Below are 10,000 nucleotides of genomic sequence, written 5' to 3'. Positions count from 1 at the left end.
TCCCGACGTCACTGCGTCCTGCAGCACTGTTACTCAAGAAAAAACAAATACAAAACGACTGAGGAGGATGAATCTGTATGTCATGAGTCTGACAATGATGCATCACTGGAGGACTCTTTGAGTGCATTTTTCTGTGAAAGTCCAGCAACACGTGTCAATTTCCGCTCGTTACATTCAAACTGTCTTTTCAAAATAAACTTCCATCTTCACAAGAAACAATTTATTATTTACACAACAAGACCAGTGAGTTAGGTTTAGGAAGAGATCGTTGTTTGGGTTAAAAGAAATGAGAGAAGTGATTCCCGCCCACCGCGATGAGAAGAGCTTGTCTATTCATACAGTTGATCAATGATACGAACACATGAAAACGACACCGTCCTCTAGTGGTTGTTGTATTGATGACGCAAGCAAAGCTGGAAGTCAGGTGCTGTAGTATAAAGAGCCACAAAGTACACATGGCGACTCCTCTGGTTGTATAGAAGTCTATAGAAAATGACTCTACTTCTCTCTTGATTTATTACCTCAGTAAACATTGTAAACATGAGTTTATGTCTCAATCTCTAGTTTCAAGTCTTCTTCAATACAGCATGATGTTCATTTAGTACATTATGGTCCATTTAGAGTCACACAGACCATAAAGCAGGGGATGCTTTAGGGCGGGGCTTACTGTGATTGACAGGTCGACACCAGAGACGTATGCGGCGTCTCTACGTCCAAAGTGTTGAACTGGATGCTTTTAAACATCAGTCCAACAACGAATCGGTGACGGCGCGATGACTACGTGCACTTCTTATATAAAGTCTACGGTAACGTAACGTATTATAACGTAGCGTAGCATTATTTAATAACGTAGCGTAACATTAACGTAACAACCTAACATTATAGCGTTACACAACGTTACATTATAACATAACATTATAACGTTACAATGTAATGTGAAACGTCTTTTTATTTCTGCGATATGAAGCTGAAAACCTTCTGAATCCTGATATTTTCTTGCATTTGATATTCATGGATCCCGCCTGGAAAATGAAGCTGCTGTTGATTCCAGATAGTTTGTTTCATTTGATATTCAGAGCTTTCTTCTGAGGGCAGCGAAACATTATCTCCTCCCCTCGGCCGGAGGAGTCTGCAGTAAGCATAGTCAGCAGCACCGGGGAACAAAAGGCCCAAAGCATACACTAAACATAACCTTTACAATGAAGTGTAAATATATGTTTGTTCTACTTCTCAGAGACTCTGAAATGTTTAGTTTAAGAACAGATACGTTCTTCAGGAGACGGACTTTCAACACGACACGGCAGAACGTGTGTTTGGTCTGCAGAAGGTCCGATGGTTAGCGTATGCTTTAGGGCGGGGCTAGCTTGTGATTGACATGTCTACCAGTCTCTAAATCACTCCTCAGTCCAGATATGGTCACTTCCTGTTCACTGGTTGCACAACATGGTGACGGCCACAATCTAAGATGGCGACGGCAAAATGGCCGAACTCGAGGCTTCAAAACATCGGTCAACAAACCAACGAGATGAATAAGTCCGCTTCTTACAGACAGACTATGTTATCATGCTGGATGAGAGCAGTCTGCTCTATTCAGTGAAAGAAAGCAGGTCCACTGGTCTGCTGTGCGCGGCCCGTAGAGATGTGATCACTACGCTGATTATACTGTGATCAGCACTACATGTGAGACAGACTTCATCACCGACATCACAGGTTCTGGTGTCTGAATGAGAGCCTCCTGCCTCCTGCACGCTCATCTGTCCACATGCTCTACGCCGTGTATCGCACTATATTATCAGATTATGTTATGCGTGTCACATCTATCCGCTCATTAATATTCATGAGCGGGTGGGCGGGCCTCGGTGGCGGATGCGGCTGGCTGGCTGTGACTGGATATGTTCAACGTCAGTAAAAGAGATGCAGTGATAGTTCAGCCCTGCTCTTCCATATTCATCAGTGCTTTACATGCAGAGAGAGAGAGGTCAGGGGTCAGAGGGCAGCTCATTGTTTCCCGACTCTGAAGAGGAGTCGGCTCAACAACATGGACGCTGGTTAGCGGAGTTAACAGAGTTTAGCTCAGAGCCAGCTGTGGTCCGGACATAGTTTATCATGCGTGTCATACAAAGAGATCAATAATTCCTTCTCCTCTGTGATCAACACGTCAGCTGATACATGATGCTTATCAATAAACATGTCAGCTGATACATGATGCTTATCAATAAACACATCAGCTGATACATGATGCTTATCAATAAACATGTCAGCTGATACATGATGCTTATCAATAAACACATCAGCTGATACATGATGCTTATCAATAAACACGTCAGCTGATACATGATGCTTATCAATAAACATGTCAGCTGATACATGATGCTTATCAATAAACACGTCAGCTGATACATGATGCTTATCAATAAACACGTCAGCTGATACATGATGCTTATCAATAAACACGTCAGCTGATACATGATGCTTATCAATAAACACGTCAGCTGATACATGATGCTTATCAATAAACACATCAGCTGATACATGATGCTTATCAATAAACACGTCAGCTGATACATGATGGTTATCAATAAACATGTCAGCTGATACATGATGCTTATCAATAAACACATCAGCTGATACATGATGCTTATCAATAAACACATCAGCTGATACATGATGCTTATCAATAAACATGTCAGCTGATACATGATGCTTATCAATAAACATGTCAGCTGATACATGATGCTTATCAATAAACATGTCAGCTGATACATGATGCTTATCAATAAACACATCAGCTGATACATGATGCTTATCAATAAACACGTCAGCTGATACATGATGCTTATCAATAAACATGTCAGCTGATACATTGTGATGCTTATCAATAAACACGTCAGCTGATACATGATGCTTATCAATAAACATGTCAGCTGATACATGATGCTTATCAATAAACACATCAGCTGATACATGATGCTTATCAATAAACACATCAGCTGATACATGATGCTTATCAATAAACATGTCAGCTGATACATGATGCTTATCAATAAACATGTCAGCTGATACATGATGCTTATCAATAAACATGTCAGCTGATACATGATGCTTATCAATAAACACATCAGCTGATACATGATGCTTATCAATAAACACATCAGCTGATACATGATGCTTATCAATAAACATGTCAGCTGATACATGATGCTTATCAATAAACATGTCAGCTGATACATTGTGATGCTTATCAATAAATACATCAGCTGATACATGATGCTTATCAATAAACACATCAGCTGATACATGATGCTTATCAATAAACATGTCAGCTGATACATGATGCTTATCAATAAACACGTCAGCTGATACATGATGCTTATCAATAAACATGTCAGCTGATACATGATGCTTATCAATAAACACATCAGCTGATACATGATGCTTATCAATAAACACATCAGCTGATACATGATGCTTATCAATAAACACATCAGCTGATACATGATGCTTATCAATAAACACATCAGCTGATACATGATGCTTATCAATAAACATGTCAGCTGATACATGATGCTTATCAATAAACACGTCAGCTGATACATGATGCTTATCAATAAACATGTCAGCTGATACATGATGCTTATCAATAAACATGTCAGCTGATACATTGTGATGCTTATCAATAAACACATCAGCTGATACATGATGCTTATCAATAAACACATCAGCTGATACATGATGCTTATCAATAAACATGTCAGCTGATACATGATGCTTATCAATAAACACGTCAGCTGATACATGATGCTTATCAATAAACACATCAGCTGATACATGATGCTTATCAATAAACACATCAGCTGATACATGATGCTTATCAATAAACACATCAGCTGATACATGATGCTTATCAATAAACATGTCAGCTGATACATGATGCTTATCAATAAACACGTCAGCTGATACATGATGCTTATCAATAAACATGTCAGCTGATACATGATGCTTATCAATAAACATGTCAGCTGATACATTGTGATGCTTATCAATAAACACATCAGCTGATACATGATGCTTATCAATAAACACATCAGCTGATACATGATGCTTATCAATAAACATGTCAGCTGATACATGATGCTTATCAATAAACATGTCAGCTGATACATTGTGATGCTTATCAATAAACACATCAGCTGATACATGATGCTTATCAATAAACACATCAGCTGATACATGATGCTTATCAATAAACACGTCAGCTGATACATGATGCTTATCAATAAACACATCAGCTGATACATGATGCTTATCAATAAACACATCAACTGATACATGATGCTTATCAATAAACACATCAGCTGATACATGATGCTTATCAATAAACACATCAGCTGATACATGCTTATCAATAAACATGTCAGCTGGTGTTTACGGTCAGTCACCATCAGCACCAACACGTGATGCAGAAGCTGACTGAGAATCTGCACGTTTTTAGGTTTTCTTCAGTCTCGCAGTAATCCAGTGATACTTGTGTGTACTTGTGTGTACTTGTGTGTACTTTAATGAGGAGCTGATCGCGATCAATCATACTTTTAATGGTGTTCGTGAGTTGTAGCTCGCAGCTCAACTGATTGACTCCGTGGGCAATATTATATTTCCTTTTTACACCCCAGAAGCAGAAACTGAAGAAACACAACAAGCAATAAAATGGCCTCATCTTGCAAAAAATTGCATAATTACAGAAGCGCCCCTAGATGTTGAATGGCATTAGAATGTGAGGGTATGTTTGAGGTGGCTGTGTGGACGTGTGTTGCACGTTTGGTGAGGATTGGCCCAATTGTTGTGGAATTACGGCTATAGATTTGTAAACCACGCCACTTTATGTTAATTGGTCAATATCTTCGAAACGCAATAAGCTGTCAAGACGTTTTTGATACATTTTGATAATATTGCTCCAATAATTGTCCACAAACAGCTGGTGGCAGTGGGACCTATGGCTGAAGAAGGTTTCTTTCACAAAATTCAAAATGGCGAAGAATCGAAGTAGGCGGAGTTGAATTGGTTGGATTGGCGCTGGCGAGCCACTATGTGATACCCGAGTGTGGGACCCACACAATATCTTCACCAGTCCTAAGAGAGCTAAGTGAGTATCTCAGCCTCAAAAAGGTAGAATCATAATCGATGCTTGCGCCCCAATGAATGTACAGTATTTCTTTGATTAAGTTGAAGCGCTAAAAGAGCTTCAGTGGCTGAAACACATGCCGGTGTTGTCTCTGTACTAAACACAGAGAGTTCAGACTCATGTCCATCTGAAGCTTCTGAGGAAAGAGAAGAAGCGAACGTCCTCACTTCACTCTGACATCAGATCACAGAACGACTCTCCGTTCTCTCCGTCCAGCTGTGAAACCAAACGCTGATGCAGGAAACATGAGACGAACAGAACTCTGGTGTCTTTCTGTGCTTCTCTCATTATCGACAAATTAAGCAAAGAACAAAACCAACAACACGCTGGTCCGTCTTTAGATGCAGTCTGACTTTGTGTGCGTGTCCCATCTGTTCCTACTGAAGACGTTAAGATTTAAAAACACAAATATACAGAAAACACAAATATACAGCTCCATCAGGAATTCACTGGAGTGTTTAATCACACAAACCGTCATATTCTGGCTGTTAAACCTGCTTCAAAGAAAAGTCACTTTTTAAATTGAGTAGAAAAAACAGGAAATAAATATCACATGAATATCTTTCAGCTATCGGTTGAAACAATAATAATATGATGAACTACAAACTCTCTGGTTCCAGCTTCTTCTTTTTCCATGTCTTGAATTATATTCTATTTTGTTATAATATAATATATAATATTTTATGACATTATGTTATATGATATCATAACATGTTCTATTATATTATATGTATTGTATGTTATCTTATGTTTAGTGCTGGGCAAGTTAACGCGTTATTACCGTGTACAGCTTCTTATCACCCTCATATATGTACCAACCTACAGTTATAACAAATACCACACATGTTACGGTGCAGTTATAACAAATACCACACATGTTACGGTACAGTTATAACAAATACCACACATGTTATGGTACAGTTATAACAAATACCACACATGTTACGGTACATTTATAACAAATACCACACATGTTACGGTACAGTTATAACAAATACCACACATGTTACGGTACAGTTATAACAAATACCACACATGTTATGGTACAGTTATAACAAATACCACACATGTTATGGTACAGTTATAACAAATACCACACATGTTACGGTGCAGTTATAACAAATACCACATATATTACGGTACAGTTATAACAAATACCACACATGTTACGGTGCAGTTATAACAAATACCACACATGTTACGGTACAGTTATAAGAAATACCACACATGTTACGGTACAGTTATAACAAATACCACACATGTTATGGTACAGTTATAACAAATATCACACATTATGGTACATTTATAACAAATACCACACATATTACGGTGCAGTTATAACAAATACCACACATGTTACGGTACAGTTATAACAAATACCACACATGTTACGGTACAGTTATAACAAATACCACACATGTTACGGTACAGTTATAACAAATACCACACATGTTACGGTACAGTTATAACAAATACCACACATGTTACGGTACAGTTATAACAAATACCACACATGTTACGGGGCAGCACGGTGGCAGAGTGGTTAAGATCACTGCCTCACAGTAAGAAGGTACTTCTTCCCAGTCAAGGTTTCTGGTTTCGATTCCTGGTACAACCTGTGTCGAGTTTGCATGTTCTCAGCCGTGGCCGCGTGGGTTTCCTCCGGGCACTCCGGTTTCCCCCACCTCGGAAAAAACATGCAAAGGAATGAATGGTGAATGCTTGGTGTGAATGCGAGTGAATGCTTGGTGTTGGTCGGAGGGGCCGTTGTGCACAAATTAGTTGCCACGCTTCCGTCAGTCTGCCCCAGGGCAGCTGTGGCTACAGACGTAGCTTACCACCACCGGTATGACTGGGCGAATGGTGTGCATGGAACCTTGTAAAGCGTCTTTGGGTACTAAGAAAAGCGCTATATAAAATAAATAATATTATTATTATTATATTACGGTACAGTTATAACAAATACCACACATATTACGGTACAGTTATAACAAATACCACATATATTACGGTACAGTTATAACAAATACCACACATGTTACAGTACATTTATAACAAATACCACATATATTACGGTACAGTTATAACAAATACCACACATGTTACAGTACAGTTATAACAAATACCACACATATTATGGTCATCAGCGTTGCATATGTGTCGGACCAAAATACCAAAAAAAGAAATCAAATCAAACAAAAATCCCAAACTGAACCTGAAGCAGCTGATCTGAGCAGAACAGAACTGAGATCAGCTCAAACAGACGAAGAGTGAAAAACTAAATCCAGAAGCAAAGCTGACACAAACAGAACGCTGAAACTCTGCAGAGCATCACTTCTGTTTCCTCTTTCACTTCCTGTAGACGACGTCCTACAAACATCTCTACATTTTCTCTTTGTCTTGTTCAGCTCCTCACTTCAGCTCCCTTCTCTTTTCCTACCTGGTGCTCATGAGTCCTGCTGCCTTGCTCATAGGGGCTCTGCCAGAAACCGACAACCCTCCCCTCGGTTCAGGTCCCGTTGGCCGACGCCGCGGTGGCAAACATGGTGATAATCCCCGTGGCAACAGCGCTCTCCCCTCGATGACCGCTCGCTCGCTCCCTGTTGTGACAACAGCTGAGCTGCTCCTCCTCCTCAGACCTCTCTCTCTCTCTCCCCTTGCTCTATCGCTCTCTCACCATCTCTTTATCTCTTTCTGTAAATCTTTTCATACCTCCTATTCTGTTCCTCTTTGCTTTCCTCGGCTTCTATCTCTCTTTCGCCTTTTTCATATCTCTGGGTCTCTCCCTCCCTCCCTCCCTCCGACTCCCTCTATTGTCTCTCTATCTCTTCATCACTTTCTCATCTCCTTCTGCCTCCTTCCTTTTATGTTGCTTAGTTCCAGACACGAGTAAATAGTGCAAGGAGAATGAGAGCTGATTAACTTTTCTGTCGATATGAAAGGCAGGTAAACAGGAAGGAGGAACTGAATTGAAGCGAGGAGGGACGGTGAAAGGAGACGGAGGAAGTAGAGCCGCCGTGTTGAGTGTTTCATTGACATCTTTACTTTCTCTCGTTGGCTGAGCAACGCGTCATGGGAAACGGGGAAACGGTCGATGTTTCCCACGTTGCTTTAAAGTGAAGTTCAAAACGAGCACCGATCGATCGTCTGCATAGTGTCGAACTTTTCCTCACATCCTCTCGTTGCATTGTGGGAGACAACGCTGCCGTCCGTAATCATGATGAAACTAATTGGAATAGTTACGAGGAAACAGAATTAAATCTTCTCCAAATAAACGAATCCAACTATCCGCCTGATCGAAGCTGAACTTAAGTGAACTCTGACCTTCGAATCGTCACAGCGTTTAAATCTGTCCGTTGTTTGGGCTTCATTGGAAACCAAAGAGATGGAGAACATATTGGGGTAATGACTCGACCACAATAAATAAGTGCCTGCGTTCACAGGAAACAGAGTTTCTGCTTGTTACATGCATACAGTCCTGCTTTGCTTTTTCAAATAAACGTCCGACACTGACTCGTGAGTTTTGTCTTTTCTGTCCATTTGGAGTCACTGACTTGATTTGGACTCCAGCTGAAAGGCAGAAGCGACTCGGTCACTGTGGAGCTGTCGGCCTGGACGGTGAAGGTTTCATCAGAGTTATTTAAACAGCCACGTAGCGTCCCGGCCTCAATCATTCATCGGCAGCAGCAGAGCGACGGCTCTCGTCACGTTGACGCTCTGCGGCTGCTTTATTGATGAGCAGGAAGCCAGCGGCTCCACAGGAGCGTCTCTCGTTCCGCTCTCAGGCCTGCCGATGTTTCCCTCGTCCCAGACGTCTCGGGAGAATCTGATGACTTCAGTGTTTTTCAACAACACGCCTCGAAGGAACTCTCAGGGTTCAGCGGTGCCGATGAGAAACATCCTGACTGATGATGTTCTTCTTCTCTCCGGTAAAAATATTCTACTTCACAAACGTTTTCAGTCATTTCAGAAAGTGCTCAGAAAACAATGTGTGTTTACGGTCAAGTGACGTCGCCCTCTAGTGGCTGTTATACATCTGCCGGGAACAAAGGAGGAAGTCAGGTGACGAGCTTATAGAGACACAAAGTCCAGAAAGGAACGTTCAGAGAGACAGATGTTGACATGAACAGTGGTTTCCTGGGTGAAAGTCGTGTGTTCTTCCACCCTGAGCTCCTCCCGTTGTCCCTCATTACACCACATCACCTGACTCCGTCAGCGTTAGCTCCGTGCTTTCTGGCTCACGTCGGTCAAACACAAGAAGAAGAAGAACAAGAAGAAGAAGAAGAAGAAGCAGAAGAGGAAGAGGAGGAAGAAGAAGAAGAAGAAGAAGAAGAAGCAGAAGAGGAAGAAGCAGAAGAAGAAGAAGAAGAAGCAGAAGAAGAAGCAGAAGACGAAAGAGCAGAAGAAGAAGAAGAAGAAGAAGAGGAAGAGGAAGAGGAGGAAGAAGAAGCAGAAGAAGTAGAAGGAGGAGAAGAAGCAGAAGAAGAAGAAGAAGAAGAAGAAAGAGCAGAAGAAGAAGAGGAAGAAGAAGAACGAGGAGGAGAAGGAGAAGAAGCAGAAGAAGAAGAAGAAGAAGCAGAAGAAGAAGAGGAAGAGGAGGAAGAAGAAGAAGCAGAAGAGGAAGAAGAAGAAGAAGCAGAAGAAGAAGCAGAAGAGGAAGAAGAAGAAGCAGAAGAAGAAGAGGAAGAGGAGGAAGAAGAAGAAGCAGAAGAAGAAGAAGCAGAAGAGGAAGAGGAGGAAGAAGAAGAAGAAGAAGAAGCAGAAGACGAAAGAGCAGAAGAAGAAGAAGAAGAGGAAGAGGAGGAAGAAGAAGCAGAAGAA

The 10,000-nt window shown here is 41.0% G+C and overlaps 1 protein-coding gene across 5 annotated transcripts in view; it reads right to left on the bottom strand.

Moving 5' to 3' along the window:
• sulf2b (sulfatase 2b) overlaps positions 1-10,000 on the bottom strand; it is a 69,815-nt gene that overhangs the window by 35,185 nt on the left and 24,630 nt on the right. The window lies entirely within an intron of this gene.

This window comes from Melanostigma gelatinosum (genome assembly GCF_949748355.1).
Source record: "Melanostigma gelatinosum genome assembly, chromosome: 8".
NCBI lineage: Eukaryota > Metazoa > Chordata > Actinopteri > Perciformes > Zoarcidae > Melanostigma > Melanostigma gelatinosum.
Note: the sequence above shows the minus strand (reverse complement) of the source record. Positions and strands in the feature narration are given on the sequence as shown.